Source organism: Lasioglossum baleicum, chromosome 16 (genome assembly GCF_051020765.1).
Source record: "Lasioglossum baleicum chromosome 16, iyLasBale1, whole genome shotgun sequence".
NCBI lineage: Eukaryota > Metazoa > Arthropoda > Insecta > Hymenoptera > Halictidae > Lasioglossum > Lasioglossum baleicum.
In genome coordinates, this window is record NC_134944.1 from 2,009,179 (window position 1) to 2,025,842 (window position 16,664).

At 38.2% G+C, this 16,664-nt stretch overlaps 1 protein-coding gene across 8 annotated transcripts in view; it reads left to right on the top strand.

Moving 5' to 3' along the window:
- Positions 1-463: 463 nt before the first annotated feature.
- LOC143216904 (1-phosphatidylinositol 4,5-bisphosphate phosphodiesterase epsilon-1) overlaps positions 464-16,664 on the top strand; it is a 149,325-nt gene continuing 133,124 nt past the window's right edge. For 4 of the 8 annotated variants that reach the window (XM_076440474.1, XM_076440481.1, XM_076440478.1 and 1 more), the window contains exon 1: positions 464-909. The gene's annotated coding sequence lies outside the window, so the exon portion shown is untranslated. The other 4 variants (XM_076440476.1, XM_076440480.1, XM_076440475.1 and 1 more) reach the window with 2 other exon arrangements.

The following is a 16,664-nucleotide window of genomic DNA, read 5'->3' on the forward strand; positions in this document are numbered from 1 at the left end:
TCGGAGCGTGAACGGAAATAGCCATCGGTGTGCACCGGAAGCTCCATCGCAAAGCTCCCTCCCTGTTTCAGAAAAAGGGATGCCATCCCCCTGGATGTGCTACAGGCAGCCACCAGGGGATGTGCACAGGGGTTCGTCAGGGGGGTGTGCAGGTTCCATGGTGTGTGCGCGGTGGCGTGACAAGAGTCGCCAACGCCGCGAAAAAGAGCGAGGGAAAAAAAATAGAAGGCGCGCACATACACTCGCGCGTATACGCACACGCTCGCGCATCATCCACATGCAGGAAGATTGTTGGAGCGCGAAGGGATGAGAGGACGAAGAGGGTAGAGAGAGCCAAGCGAAAGAAAGGAAGATAGAGAGAACGATAGAGAGGGAGAAAGGACGGTAGGGGGTGGGTTCGATTCGGTGGCGGCGCGGAGAATAGTGTGGTCGGGATCGCAGGAGAGGGGTGACATTATATTTGCGCAGGGCTGTCCGATAGGGCGCAGTATCGTCGCGACCGCCGTCGCGTGCACGTCGATTTTTCCGTGCGTTTACGTGTTTTCACCGCGAGTGCGTCTGCACCAAGTTTTCCCTCTCCGTCGGACTCGGACTCTCGCCTCGTCTCGTTTCCTCCCTTCTGACTCTCTTTCTTTCTATCTCCGTCTATCTAGTCATCTGTCTATCTATCTATCTATCTATCTATCTTCTATATCTGTCTATCTCTCTATCTATCTATATTCCTCAGAGTCTCTCTTCTATCTTTCTCTCTGTCTTCTCTCTCTCTCCTCCTTTCTCTCTGCTCCGTCCACAGTCCAAAAAAAGCTGTCCCCTAATCGCAGCCTCGTGCGCTCCGCTGTACGACGAACCCGTTCGGACAATAGGAGACCGCGAATCCTCGAGCAGTCGCGAAGTGTTTCTGGCTCTAGAGTGAGTAGCTAAAACAGTGTTGTTTACGGTGGGTGTTTTCTGTTTTGCATCGGCACTTCCGGAGGAAAAGGGATCTTCGATCTTTTCGCTCCCATCGTTTCGCTTCTCTTCTGTCAAGCACTCCCTCCCTCACTCCCTGTTTTGTTGCACGGTTTAGAGTGATTGTTCACGCAACGCGAGTATAACGCGTCCCATTCCGGCCCGGCCCGACTCTGCCCGATTCGATCGCCGATGATCGACACGGGTTGTTCGATGGTCACGGTGCGCGTATAATTGCCGGTAATTGCTGCGGGATTGTCGGGCTTTTCGGACGGATTCTCGGCCTGCGTTCCGGAGCGCGACTCTCTCTCTCTCTCTCTCTCTCTCTCTCTCTGCGGAATAACAAGATTGCACGGAATGAATGCACTCGTTTTCGACGGCGGTGAATCTCCCGCCCCTTCGCAACCCCTCGATAACAGAGGGTGAATCATCCGACTAGCAAATGCTAGGACCTTTGCTGTCGAACGTTCTCTCTTTCTCCCTTGCTCTTCCGTTCGTTCGTTCGCGGTGTGTGTGTGTGTTCGTTGACATTCTCGCGTTGCGTGAAAAGTCACCGGGATAACGGGCGAAATCTGTTTTCGCCAACGGGAATCGTCGCTCCCGAACGGAGCCAGGTAGGTTTCGTTTTTCTTTTGTTTCTACGGCTCCGTTTTGTTCGGTCGGATACTCTTTCTCACGACGATTTGCTGACCTGCAGGGAAATACTGTGCTCTTCGAGGGGACTCTGTTTTTGGAGCAAGTGTGAAACTTGTTCTCGATGTTCGTTGCTCTTAATTGTTATAAAGTGTTAAAATCGCTGTTTCATTTGGATGAATAATAGTAAAACATTCTTCGGATGTTTTTTGCTGGAAGTTTAACACTCCTTTTGTAACTTATTTAATGCTCTAAATTAATATCGTTAAAAATGATGTGCGCCGTCAAAATGAAAGATCTGTGGGACGTGTGCGTCATGTTAAAATTGTGACTGCGGAGAGCCACTGCGGGGTTAGAACCACTTATTGTATTTAAACGGTGAAACTTGTTCTTAATAGTTGCTTGAAACTGAATATTATCGATTTCTTTTCATAGTGAATAGCGAGGCTGTGACACTGGGGGTCATACTGCTCTAAATTATGGTCCAGCGAAGAATTACTATAGCGTTGAAGTAATTGATTTATGTGAGGAAATAGCGAAACTTGCTTGGGACGTCACGATAAATTCAATGAGAACTTGTAAAACTTGCAAAATAAATTAATGTCGAAGCTTGTATTTTCCCAAAGGATTGTTGAACCGCGTCGAAATCGCTTGTTTGTTCGACGAAATTGTAAAACACGTTTAACTTCGAACTTGATAAATTTCCCGCTACGTTTTCGAGTGATTTAATTTGTGTACGGTGTACACTGTTATATAAAACATTGTAACTCCCAGGTGAGTTATCATAACATTTCAACCACCTGCTGGTTCGAAGGAATCGCGAAACTTGTTTCAAATGCTATCTCTGGTGTACATATGATTCATTTCTATTTTAATTATACAGAAGAAAAATGAATAATAATTGTGCTAGCTATGGGAGTGGCTACGCGAGGATTTCTTGCTTCATCTCCGCGCGATTCGAAACCCAATTAGAGTCCAATTTACAAATTATTTTCGTTCAGAACGGCGCGGCACGGCGCGGAAAACTTGAAGAATATTTCGTCCGGCCTGTTGTTGATGTTTCTCGATTGTTATATATTTATAAAGTGCATCGAAATGCGGGTACACCTTTAGGGAACAGTCCCTTCTTGTGTAGAGCAGCCCTTGTCTGTGAGTCGAGAGAAGCATTCGCGGAAAATAGAAGCTGCACGTGCTCGACGTTCTCACGGTATTGGGAGTTTTGAAATTAGTACTGTGTATTGGATAAATGTCAAACCGTTATTGAACTGGGGAAACATTTATAAGTATTCTCTCCGGGAGGAATTGTTGTTTAAATCTCTGTCGCGTTACAATTGAAATCACTTCGGTACACACAGAGAAGCAATTTTATCGTACTCGATAAGTGTCGATCATCGGCATTCTCATTTTCTTCTATTTTCGAACTTTCTTTTACCGTGCACATCTGTTATCGATAGGCTAACGAGAGTCGACCTGAAAAATTTAATACAAATAAATGGATAATAGGCAATAGAACTAAACGCATAGGCTACTTAAAAAATTTTTTTTTAATATTGCATTGTTATCCAGTTCTGAGCTATGTTTAAAATTTCAAGTCTCTAGCTCATCGGGAAATTAGTTTAAAATCAATTGCAAAATTTGTACCGAACAAACAGACAAACAAACAGACATGCAAGAAAGCGAGCTAATAAAAACGTGGTAAAATATAATAGAATTTTGAAAATACAGAGAGAATGAGGTATGACGGTATTTCTGAAAATTCGCCCGTCGCGTCGACGCGTCGAGGTGGAATAGCCTACGCCTACGACATTGGGCATGTAGGGTATGCGAAAAGGGTAGAAATTCGATTTCCTTGTTATTGTCGTGCCATTGTGTATCAACTATATTATCCTTATCCGAGTTTGAGTTCGTCCCGTCATTGTCCAATTCTATACCAGATAATATTGTGAACCTTAAAACTCAGTCGATGCGCGGATACCTTTCTGCAACAGCGTTCAAATAGAATGCCTCGTTAGAGCTGAACAGGAATACATAACACGCTAATGAACTTTCAAAAAATTCTCTACAGACTCTTCCGACTATCGTTAACGCGTTGCCTGCTCGTTGCATAACTTTTTTGCAATTACAATCGTTGAAACTATTATTGTAAAATCTTTAACACATTACCGACCGGTGATTATTGCATAATTTTGAAAAATCTATGGTACATGGCTAAACACTTTTTAATGGAACCTTCAATAGCAACAGCAATTTTCATTGTGAAGTAACAAGTCAGCCTCAATAGCGTTATCTAATAGTTTCATTTAAGATTGCAGTGTAAAAGGAAATGTCTATGCTTTCTTTTGGTGCAGCAAAATTATTGAAAATCCTATGAAAATCCTATTAATAGGCTTCCGGTGTAAAGTGTTAATATTTAAATATCTATTAGAAATGTCTTGTCGTATCTCTTTTGTAGAAGTTAACGACCAGTTTGCCAATCTGCCAGTTTTATTACTGGGAGGATGAAATTATTTCCAGTAATTTCCCTGACCGTATGCAAACAACAGTTTCGCTACACTATTAAAAGTGTAACTTGCGAGGCGTAGGTGGCGTATTTGTGACATTGGGTTAGTAGGTACCGGTGCGGCGCGGCGCGGCGTCTCCAATGAAACGTAATTATCGGTGCGGCATTGAAACACTGTACGAATAAAATTCAATAATTATAATTGCGTAGCTACTAGAAATAAATGACGCGTATTATCAGGACATTATTCACAGGATATTTGTACGGCGGTTATAGAGATTACCTCGTATCGTACGTTTAATCATGAATATCCGTTTGCACCTGCTGAAAATAATTATTGTTACACTGCCGGTCCAGATTTCATTTTTCGGTTTAATTGAATATCTCGGTATGTACATGCATACGAACGTATCGGTAATTACCGTTCCTGCTGAATCCCGAAGTTTTCACGACATCGTATACAGTGGACGAAATTTCTATAAGAACACTACTATTCTGAACAAAGAAGTTAAGTATTTTTGATAATATGATTAAAAAAGAAGGCTAGAAAATAATTAAGGAATATAAAAAAGCAGAAATCAATATTCTGAATTCAAAAAAACTGCTTCGTTTTCGTTATGAACAAAGCATTACAACTTAATGTACACAAGTATAACGAAATTTCTGTAAAAACAGTCTAACAAATTCGAACAAAAAACCAAGTATATAATTATTAGTATTTAGTACTTCCACCGTTAGAGTTCATCACTTCAAATATTCTATTTTCCATACTACAAACTAATTTTTGCAACTTTGTTTTATGGATTTGATTCCACTCATATCTTACTGCGTTTTCTAACTCTTTAATGTTGTTATACCGCTTCCCATTTTTATATATTGCTCGCGATAGGATTCCCCATAAATTTTCTATTGGGTTTAGATCGGGGGAACGTGACGGCCAGTTCATTAGTTGCAAATGCTTTTGTCTAAACCACTCCCGAGTCTTCTTAGCATTGAGTATCGCTGCATTATCTTGTTGAAAAATAACGTTGTCGTCACGATTTTCTTCGATAAAGCAAATTAAAGTGTCTTCTAATAGGGCAATGTATTTTTCTGCGTTCATTCTCGTACAAATTTTGCATGTTGGTGTTTTTGAATTATAGCTGAACGCAGCCCAAACCATTAAACTTCCACCGCCGAAATTCCTACTAATCGCTACGGCTTTATCCTTACGCAAATCATGCCAATAGTATCTAAAACCGTCGGGACCGTCTAGATTAAATTTTTTTTTCATCGGAAAATATAACATTTTTCCACTCTTGACGCCAGGTCATGTGATCTCTTGCGAATTTTAATCTTGCAGTTTTGTGCTCCTGGGTAAGAGGTGACTTCATTACTTTTTTACTCCATTTTAACCGTGTATCGTGTTGCAATATTTGCTGTACACGTCGTGTAGTTACTGGAGGATCCAAAACTCTTGTTATTTCACTGGCAATGCTATCATTAATTGATATTTCTTTAAAAATACGAGAACGATCACGCCTTGTGAGTTTTGTATTTCCACCTGTATAATGATTTTTGCCATATTTTTCACGCAATTTTAGAAAATGATGTATGCAAGTAGATCTATTAATTTTTTTGGCTATCTCTCGAATAGAGCAACCTGCATCGTGGTATGCATCTATTTTTATTCTTTCTTCGAGATTTAAAACTTTTCCGCGTGTTATTCTAATAAACGAAGAATTATTATATGTATGTATGTTGAACAATTTTGTATTTAAATTTCAATATTTACTCTGTCTGAGGTATGGACGATGTTTCTTGTAGTAATGATTATACAGAACTGAGAAAAACTTATCGTTCTTATACAAATTTCGTATTTACTACGATCAGCATTCAATTATTTTCATTTCCAACACTGAAAACTTTCGAATTTGTTTACATGCGCTGCTTTACGGTAATAATACATTGGTGTTCATAAGATTTTCACACTATACTAACATAAATTTACCGAATAAATGAACTTTTGGCAGTAAATTATGATGTTCTTATAGAAATTTCGTCCAGTGTAGCGACTGAGCGACATTATAACGCTTAGATTTCGCGGTTGACTGTAAGATTGAGGGTGTGGAATACATTGCAGAGGGGTTGTCGAATTTTAGGACACCCAGTGTGTGCATAGAGTGTAGAACAGGGCAACTGAGAACGGAAACATTAGCAGCTCAACGTTTTCGAGTAGAATCAAGTTCGACTCGATCGCTGGGATAGATTAACGGTCGTTGCACACGAGACCCACGAAGTCCAGCCTTTTATGCAACATTGCAAACATTCTGCCAATATAAATTGTAGAGATACATAGTACTCATCGTGTTTTTTCCTTCGAAATGTAGCACGTTTGACGCGTGCTCGAAATTTCATAATTTTGAACAATTTGTTCATTGCCAACTCTCGTCAACTATGCGCCTGACAATCGATGTATCGAATGTATCGATTTCCTTCTACAAACCTGATATTTCCACGTGTTCTACAGTGGGAAAATAAAAAGACATAACAAATCAAAAGTTACTGTATTTTATAAATTACTACAGATAGATAGTTGATAAATAATTTTCCGATTTTATTATACCTCGATTTATAGACAGGTGTTTCATGAATATTTTGTGGATTCGACAGATAGAAGTTTATAATATGTAGTTTCTATGTATATTTCATGGACAGATATTCAATAAATATATCATACATTCTACATACAAATACGAAACAAATATTTCATACATTTAATCGATATTAAAAGTCTAGTAAATGTTTTATATTTCCCGTGGATCTCTCTCTCTCTCTCTCTCTCTCTCTCTCTCGGTCATGGAAATAAACATTAAATTCTAGTTATTATTATACAGGGTGTCCCGAATTTAAATGGCAAAACTGCAGGAGCGTGTAGGAGACCGAAAAACTAAGACAAAAAGTCTTAGAAATTTTCTCGTTTTTGCTTCGTTTTGGAGAAAATCGCAAAAAAAGAAATAAAACAAGTTTTCATTTTTGTACTTATTTATTTACATTTTATTTACGTTATCATCTATTTAATGCAGATATTGTTCAAAATGTTACCCTCTTGCAGCAATGCAAGCATTTCATCTAGCACTGACTTGATAAATTGCAGCTGAACATTGTTCTGGTGATATTTGGTGCACTGCAAAACGAAGTAAAAACAAGCAAATCTCTAAAAGACTTTTTGTCTTAGTATTTCGGTCCCCTACACCCTCCTGAAGTTTTGCCATTTAAATTCGGTACACCCTGTTGTATATCTGATAATTTCATTCTGTGTACCGAATAATTCTTTTGGATGAGGAATAACCGAAGATCATGTGACATTTTATTGAACTGTTAGGAGGGTTCTTCGAGGATTCGTTCGAGTTATTATTGCATAAACATTCGCGGTCTAATAATAACTTATTTTGGCCGGTCTCTTTGCGTTCGCATACTTTCAACGAACAGATGGAGCACGTGTGAATAATGTATAGTCTGACAAAGCGAGTTTGGAACCGGCAGGAGGGTGGAGGGTGACAGCGAGAGTGGAGCGGAAAAGAAAGGAGGTCAGGAGGAGTTGTCCTAAGCGAGTAAACGTAATAGAGTAATGTTAAAAACAATACTCTATGCGTTTTACATACACAAACATAGGCGTACCGACCGTCCCTGAAGAATATTTGATGCATTGCAAATTGCAACGCATCAAATGTCACAATATAGTCCAGTCAACGAAAACTTGTAGAGAGAAATGGAAGGAACACAATTTTTAACTTTGGATCTTTATTTGGACTAGTTAGGAGGTAAACATATTAAAAGTCCCCACTCCTAGGAGGTGAGCGGGGTGCAGGGGGGCACGTAGAAGCTCCCCTTTTTCGGTTTTCCGCTTATATCTCGGAAACTATGTGTCCTAACGATAAGACCATTCTATACAAAATTAAAGCCAACAAAATGTGCCATAAGATTGATTCGATTCAATTTTTCGGTATCTCTCATAGTTTCCGAGATAACCGCGCTCAAAGTTCACTTTGGTTTTATTTGTTCGAGTTAGTGCTTTTGATTCAATTTCAACTTCAATTTTTCAGTTTCAACTTCAATTTTTCAGTTTCAACATCAATTTCTCAATTTCAACTTCAATTCCAACATCAATTTTTCAATTTCAACTTCAATTTTTCAGTTTCAACATCAATTTTTCAGTGTCAACATTAACTTCTCAAATTTAACTTCAATTTTTTCAGTTTCAACTTCAAATGCACGTAGAAGGTCTCCCTTTTCGGTTTTCCGCTTATATATCGGAAATGATGCGTCCTAGCGGTAAGACCGTTCCATACAAAATTAAAGCTGACAAAATGTGCCACAGGATTGATTCGATTCAGTTTTTCGCTATCTGGCATAGTTTCCGAGATATACGCGCTTGAAGTTCACTAATTGTGCTGAAGAGTTAGCTAGTCAAATAAGGCAAAAACCGTAAGGCAAAAATTTCTTTCTCACAATTAGTGAACTTGAGCGCGGATATCTCGGAAGCTATGCGAGATAGCGAAAAACTGAATAGAATCAATCTTATGGCACGTTTTGTCAGCTTTAATTTTGTATAGAATGGTCTTATCGCTAGGACACATAGTTTCCGAGATATAAGCGGAAAACCGAAGAAGGGGACCACCTCCTAGGAGTAGGGACTTTTAGTATGTTTATCTCCTAACTAGTCCAAACAAAGTCCCAAAGTTAAAAATTGTGTTCTCCTTCCATTTCCCTCTACACCCCCCTTACGAGCATTCATTGACTGGACTAATACTCGTGAAATAGAGAAGAAAATAGAAGGCATTCACTTGTTCAACTAACAAACCCGAAAGTCGAATGCTCCAAATGTCAAAATGTCCCGATTAGGAAACAATCGTCGACGAATACTGTGTTAAAATCGCGATTTTCGTGTCGCCGTTGTAACAAATGGCCGACATGATTTCGCCCCAGTCCGAATTCTCCAGTTCTAGCGAAAAGAAACTAATTTGTAGAGAAGGGGGTTGCAGAAGGTGGCCCGTAAATCGTGATACAAGTGGGGTTGGCCCTGTGGCTCTCGCAATGGCGTAATCGATAAGGACAGTCACTCCGCATGGCAGCTAGTAACCAAAGCGATCGTCACTCGCTCACAGTCGAAAGGCGAGTTCGTTCGACGTCGCGCGCCGCGGCGCGGCGGTGCTTGATTACTCGCAATTCGTCGACGCGCCGCGCCGCGTAATCGATGCTTCAGAATCCGTATTTTATAAAGATCCGCTGTCCAATTATCAGTATACTTCTTGATTTGTTGTTTTCAATGATTTGTTGCCGAAACAAGTGTAGAAATAAATAGATTCGTAGTATGTACTATGTACGTAACACGTGTAACGCGCTTAGCATCGAACGCTAAAGCCTGCGGGAAGTTGATGTTTTCGATTGCACGGTGTGAGCCAGTTTAGCCCTTAATTAAAAATAAAGCTTTCTTCTGACCTTATTTCCCATAGCGTCGTGTCCGTGCACGCATGTGAACTAGTTGGTAATTCCGTTAATGACACTTCCCTAAGGAAGAAATTATGGGCAGGTAACACGCAATACTTTTACCAAGAAAGGCGTTTGAAACCTGGGTTTTAGCGAATTAAAACCTTCTCAGGAATCGCTCGTGACCACTGATATTTTAATTCGTTTTCTAGTTTACCGTGTCGTAACAAATCATGCTACAGTTATATTTTCCTCCTTCATCCGATTCCTTCCTTAATCGATAATTAAAAACTAGCTCATCGGGAAGTTAGTTTAAAATCAATTGCAAAATTTGTACCGAACAAACAGACAGACAGACATACATACAGACAAGAAAGCGAGCTAATAAAAACGTGGTAATAATAAATATGGATATCGTAAAAATGAAAGATTTCAAACGATGAATGTGTCATAACACAATACAAAATAATAATTTGAAATAATTTGCGTGAACAAATTTTTCAGTTTAAAGTTTAAACCTGAAACATCGTCTAGTGGAATGAAAAGCGACGCGATAAATATTGCACCCAACAAAAAATAACTTTTTTATTACGCAGCTAAAAAAAGTCGATTTTTAAAATAGTAACACAGAACGGAATGATTGATTCTAGTGGATAAATGGTTGTTTTCCATTCCATTCGTGAACATATCCATGAAAAAAATCCATGAAAAATACCTTTGCAGCTTTCGGTCTTGCCAATCCGATCTGTTTTTCTCTCGCGCGGCTGTCCCTTCGTTTTCCACTTCGGCCGTGTTTTTATCGGGAACAAAAAGGCTTCGTTTGTAATCGGAGAAAGATAAAATATGCAGGAATTGGTTTTGCATCGCATGAATAATCGAAGTTTGATCCAGTGCCCGTTGTTTTGCCGTGCTTTTATCGATTACCGAAAGCCAATACATTAATTAATAATAACTAGCAACAGCACACGGACCATATTACTGTTCTCCTCAGTTTTCTGTTGTGACGATGACATTCTACTTTATACCTATTCTACTCGATTAACCTGTCAATCTTTTTCATTTTCGAAGCACTTTACTCGCATTTCCTCGTAACAATCTAAATTGGCGGCTGTTTTCATTGTTCGTCGACTTCAATCGCGAAGTGTGCGTACAGCGAGAGCACAATCGGGCTAATAAAAAGAATAAAAAACAGAAAACGTTATTCATGGTGGATTAAAAGAGTATTTACTCCGTTATGTTATACTATGTGTATCAGAGTTGGGTAGTAATTAATTACATCTTCAATTACAGGTGCAAAAGTGGACTATAATTACAATAAGAAAACGGTTAAATGGTCCAAAATATAAAAATGAGTGGTTTACAAGAACAATTACACTGGAGTAATTGTTAGACTCAATTACAATTACTGTAATCGTGTTAAGTAATTGTAATTACTCCTTTCACAATCACTGTAATTGTAATTGTGGTCCGCAATTACAATTACTGGCTGAGCCAATTGTAATTTTATTTCTGCAATTTCAAATGACAGTAATTGGCAACTAATTGTAATTGTAATTGAAATAAAACATTTTGCCCAACTCTGATATGTATAAGAGAGAAATGCAAAAGTCTCGTCCTTCCCGGTTAAAATGTGGAAAATTACAAGCTACCTATACATACTATCTAATATGTATTCATTTTAGAAACAATCAAGTGGAAATTGTCACGTTTTGTGATGGAGCACTGCCACTCGCAGTGCATTTGCGTCGAGAATCTCCGTTTCGAAAAATATACTGCGTTGCGTATAAACCAGTTTCATTTACAGAAAAAAAACGAATGAAATGAAAAGATTCGTCGCGGTGAACGTGATTTCAACTGCGACTGGCTAATGTGTCTGGACTATTGCGCACCATTTCTACTCGTAATGGACATAATGACGCGCGCGCGCGCGTTGTTATCTTCTCGGTTATTCGACCGTCCCCCTAATCATTGGTTTCTGCTAAGTTATAGCAGAAAGTAAATAACGACACCACATTTTCAATTTATAAATATTCGAACAAGTTAAAATAGAAAGATACGCTATAACGAAAATATCAAAATTGAATTTATTCAGTAAACTAGCGCATGTAAACACGTTGTTTAAGAGTATATTGGGTTGATCAACTTTTCGAATTGAAATTTTTCAAACTATCTCTATCCATACATCACGCTTTTAACTTGTTCTTGTTCTGCACTGAATTTTTTCGTGGAAAATACGTTAAACAGCGGCGGGTCAAAGTGGTTGCAAAATGTCGAGCTGCACATAGTTTCTTCCGACCAGAACGATACACACTTTTTGATCGTGCGGGGTTAGTTTAGCTGCGAGTAACCATCGGACTGAGAGAAATAAAGCATTTCAAATTTTTTCCACCAGAACCACTGGAACGATGAAATCGGTGTTCTGGGACCGCAACTAAAAATCGAATATGTACAAAAGTTTGCGATATCGTTGTAAAAAGGACGCACAGTGGGCTGTATGCCCGATTTCAGCGGCCACAGTTAGTTCAAAATTCGCTCAATATTGAAACTGCTTGTAACTTTGCTAAAATTTATCCAAATTTGATGAAAAAGACAACCATTTTGAAGCTTGAGATTTCTACTTTTTGTACTGTATACAGTTTTTGCTGAAACGGATGTTCCGAGTGCAAAATTTGTCCATAAAGAGGAGCGTATATTAGATTGTAAAGTTTGTGTAGCTATTTTTCAATCAAGTACTGCGGATTACAATCAATATTTTAACGTTATTCGTCTATTTTATGTACACATTTGCGGGAAGTCATGTTGCATTATTTTGTTTTAAAGAAAGGTGTTACATATTTACTATATTATATTTATTATATATTTACGGGGACGATGCTCCTTTAAAACCCATGATTTCGACGTAAGGGACAAAGATTGCGATGGTGTGCCAAAAAATTCGAAGATACAGATTTCCCAGCATTACTTGACGGAAATCCACGTCAAACACTTGCAGAACTGCCAATTGAATTAAACGTCGATCGATCTACTTTTGGAAAACGTTTCCACACTATGGGAATTGTTTATACGCTTCTTTTCAACAAAAAGGGGCGGAAACTTATTCGTATACCCAATATTAATAACTAAAAAAATGTATATAGTACAAAAGTGAATTTCTCTTAAAAGTATACCTTATACTTAGCTAAAAAAACTTCTATAAAACAAAAATCTGTTAGTGTATGTAAATAAGGTAACAATTATATACTAATAGGTGAATTCGTTGAAAAATGAAAGCGTGTTAACAGAATTTCAAACTTCCGACGAAGGGTATAGCCGGATAAGATAGTAAAAAATGCCCTTGAACCGAATTTAATCGCCGATGTGCCATTCGATAGAGCACCAAGAAAAACCATACTGTGCAAAATGTCAACCCTTTATCTCGATCGGGAGAGTAGTTATGGGGTAAAATCGAAAAATCAGTTTTTGGCCTATTTTCCCTAGTTAATGAAAAACCCAAATACATACTTTGCAATTGGTTTCAGATTTTTAAAATGGAAATCCTGCTTGTAAAAATTCAAAAACCTCAAAAAAATCGAAAAAATGCAGATTTCACATGGAAGTTCTAGAGTGACAACATTCATATTTTTACAGTAGCAGTATATTGTTATAAGTATTGTTCGTGAATTTTTTCAGATTTTTTGGTTTGGTGCGCCGTTGTTAAAAAAAATAATAACCGATTTTTTCGGCGTTTTTTCCGCGAAGAACTAGGCTAACCTTAAAATTATTACGTACTTTTTATTCTGTAAGTCTATCAGGCTCTGATAAACCTTGAGCATTGTACAGAAGTAATTAAAAAATGAAATCAATTTAATTAATATTTCTACAGTGTAAACATTACATCTAGAAATATCAATCACGTTTCCAACAGCTCAGTTAGCTCATCGCGTTAGGCGTTCGACTGTGCTTTATGGATACATGAATGGGAAAACGAATGATGGGAGATTAGTTGAATATCTATTCAACTAACTTAAGCCACAAAAATTTTACAATTTATGTAGAGTTTAAAAAAAATTGAATTTTTACCGCTGAAATCGAGCATACAGTCCACTGTGGGACGCTTCGTTTCATTCTTTTTCACAGCTGCAATACACGAGAAATATGAACGATTCGCCCTTTTATCGTCTAGTCTGTTTCATCTGTTATCGTTTAAGTCGCTGAGGCCGACAGCTGGACGAAGGCTAGTTAGTCATTCTTAAATGGCATAATTCCTTGTACTTGGCGATCTATTAAGAATATCCCGCTGCTCCAACATGTAAATTCAAGCGCGTGTGTAGATCGCGCGCAGGCAGTCGCGGAGAAGGGGGATCACGAAGTTGGACGAATTTAATTTTCTAAATATTCATAGAGCCCTGTGTCCCTCTGGCAACGATGGCGGCGGAAGGCTAGGTGAACACCATAAATATTCTATGTCGCGACATCGTAACTTGAAACAAGAGACGAATACGGGATACCTCGGGTGGCGCGGCGGGCTATGCCTCGCCTCGCTACAACCCTAATGAATCCAACGAAATATTAAGTTATGCAATTATCCATGGGAATTAAACTTTACTTTCTGTGCCGGCTATTCCCAGACCGGGCGAATGGACGAGACCCGATCGCGGTTAGGCTCGCTCGATCGTTTAACGATGGAGTGGCCGCGCGACATCATTTTCAACACTTTACCTACCGGAAGCCTATTAATAGGTTTTTCAATGATTGTACTGTACCAAAAGAAAGCATAGAAACTTTCTTTTACACTGCAATCTTAAATGAAACTATTAGATGACGTTATTCAGGGTGACTTGTTACTTCACAATGAAAACTGCTGTAGCTATTGAAGGTTACATTAAAATGTTTAGCCATGTATCCTCGATTTTTCAAAATTATGCAATAATCACCGGCCGGTAATGTGTTAAGATTGAAAATCTTGTAGGTTTCGTTCGGCTAACAGCGTGACGTAGGATGTCACACAAATGTGTAACGGAAGTTGTACCTTGGGGTAATGGGGTGGGGGCGGTTCTTAGGTAAATAGCGTTTATTATGTTTGCGTTCCGTAATTCGACGATGTGTAAGGGTACTCTTCTTCTTTGCGTCGCAAATTTTGATCGTTCATTATTCTTTCTATGATTTTCTATGATTCTATCATTGAAACAATTGGCTCGTGATAGCTAAAATATGATATAAATATTCTCGATTCAATTTTGTCTAAATGTCTTGCAAATACTGCATAGAGAGTTGTTCCTGAATCTTGTTGTCGCTTTTCATTAGAGGATAATTATTTACCATTTCCAATCTTAATTTACTTCTAAACATTACTAGACTGCAAGAAGTTTCACTTCCGCTGCGCGTGGTTTTTTTAATATACATACTACATACTATATAAAATGAGTATAAAAGGAGTAGGTGCTATATTTACAGCGACAAAGAATTAATCGAACAACCAGTTTGAATTTTGAATGTTTAGCACACGCTAAATAGCTAGATCAGGTTGTACAGTTCTCAACTGTTTACATTTCTCAACGGTGCCAAACACAGTGGTTATTGTTAGGCCAATAATGGTAAACAAAGCTAATTAGCATTGGCGTACCACTGCTCTATTTACGAATGTATTTATAATTGATTGTACCTACGTAAATCCATAAAACTGTTATTAATTCATAGATATATTCAATATACTATTTTACTTTAACAAATCGGAAAGCTGACGACTTAATAGAAACAAGTATGTACTATTATTAATGTCTGATATGCATAGTGCTAATATGCAAGAGCGAACAATCGTTAGTTATTCAAATAGACAATCTGTTTACTAATTTCGTGACTTTATTCGATTGTTCATTATTAGACTGCGGATCTTTATGCAAAATAAAAATTGTTTACATCAATTACAAAGAACAGGAGCCAAATAGAAGCGATATTCATTTTTCTATCATTTTAATAAGCTGAGCCTAATAAATTAATGTTCTCATATTCTTTTAATTTGTCAACTGTGTCAAGTTGCACCTACTCATTTTTGTCATAAATGCATAAAATCCGCAGTCTATTCATTATTTCCCAGCAGAAACAGAAATTATAATTGAAAACGATTCGTTTACATTTTACATATTTGCAAATATGTTGTAATATAATATTTATAGGCGCAATTGTTTACAGTACATAATAAATTCAATATTCATAAGCAGAATTGTACTCGTATTTTTGTTCGATCGAAAGAACCGAGAAATAATAATAAATACGTTCGAATAATTGTTGGAATATTTATTCGAATGTTTATTAAACTCGATGAAAAATATTCGCATCGCGTTCGAGAGGTCACAAAAAAAGAAGTATAAATAAGATGTGGATTCCATTATGGTTTGTGTCCTGGTGCCGGGGACACGCTTTCGCCGAATTTGCAAATCCGCTGGGAGCCCGAAGAATATTCGAAATAGTGATCGTAAGGAATGCTAATTCATTGTTTTACTCGGACGTCGCGTAAATTGAGCTTAGCTGCCGATGCAGTTATCGATTTCAGATACGAGATTGCATCGTTTGTTCTATAGGATAGGGATAGAGCATAGGGAAAAGCACGTAACCAGAGAATTCTGGAACTGTTAGTGGAAGTTTAACGAAGGCGTCTCTACCTTTAATCCGAACCTCCGCTGCTCGCCTAAATGTGTAAGGTGTAACTTTCTATATCATATGAAACCACATAAGACGCGTGCGTGGTCTCTGTTTCCCGGAGATAATCACTCCGGATTTGGACATTTTTCCGAATTCTCTGAACGCTGCCTTGGACCAGTAAAATTAGCGCGAATAATTTAATCGCACTTGAAATATTAACCCTCTGCAATCGGACCTATTTTAACTGGAAAATTAAACATTTCTTTCGACCTAGAATAATTCCGTTCTATATTAATTCTTTTCTTTATATGAATATGAAATTGATATAGTACCTCACGCAATGCTTAAATGTTTCGTAATTTAAACAGAGTCGTCACTCAAGTGCTAAGGGTTAAGAAAACGATTACTAGACTGCGGATTTTATGCATTTATGACAAAAATGGGCACGTACAATTTAAAACAGTGGAGGTATTAAAAAGATTTAAGGCCACCAGTG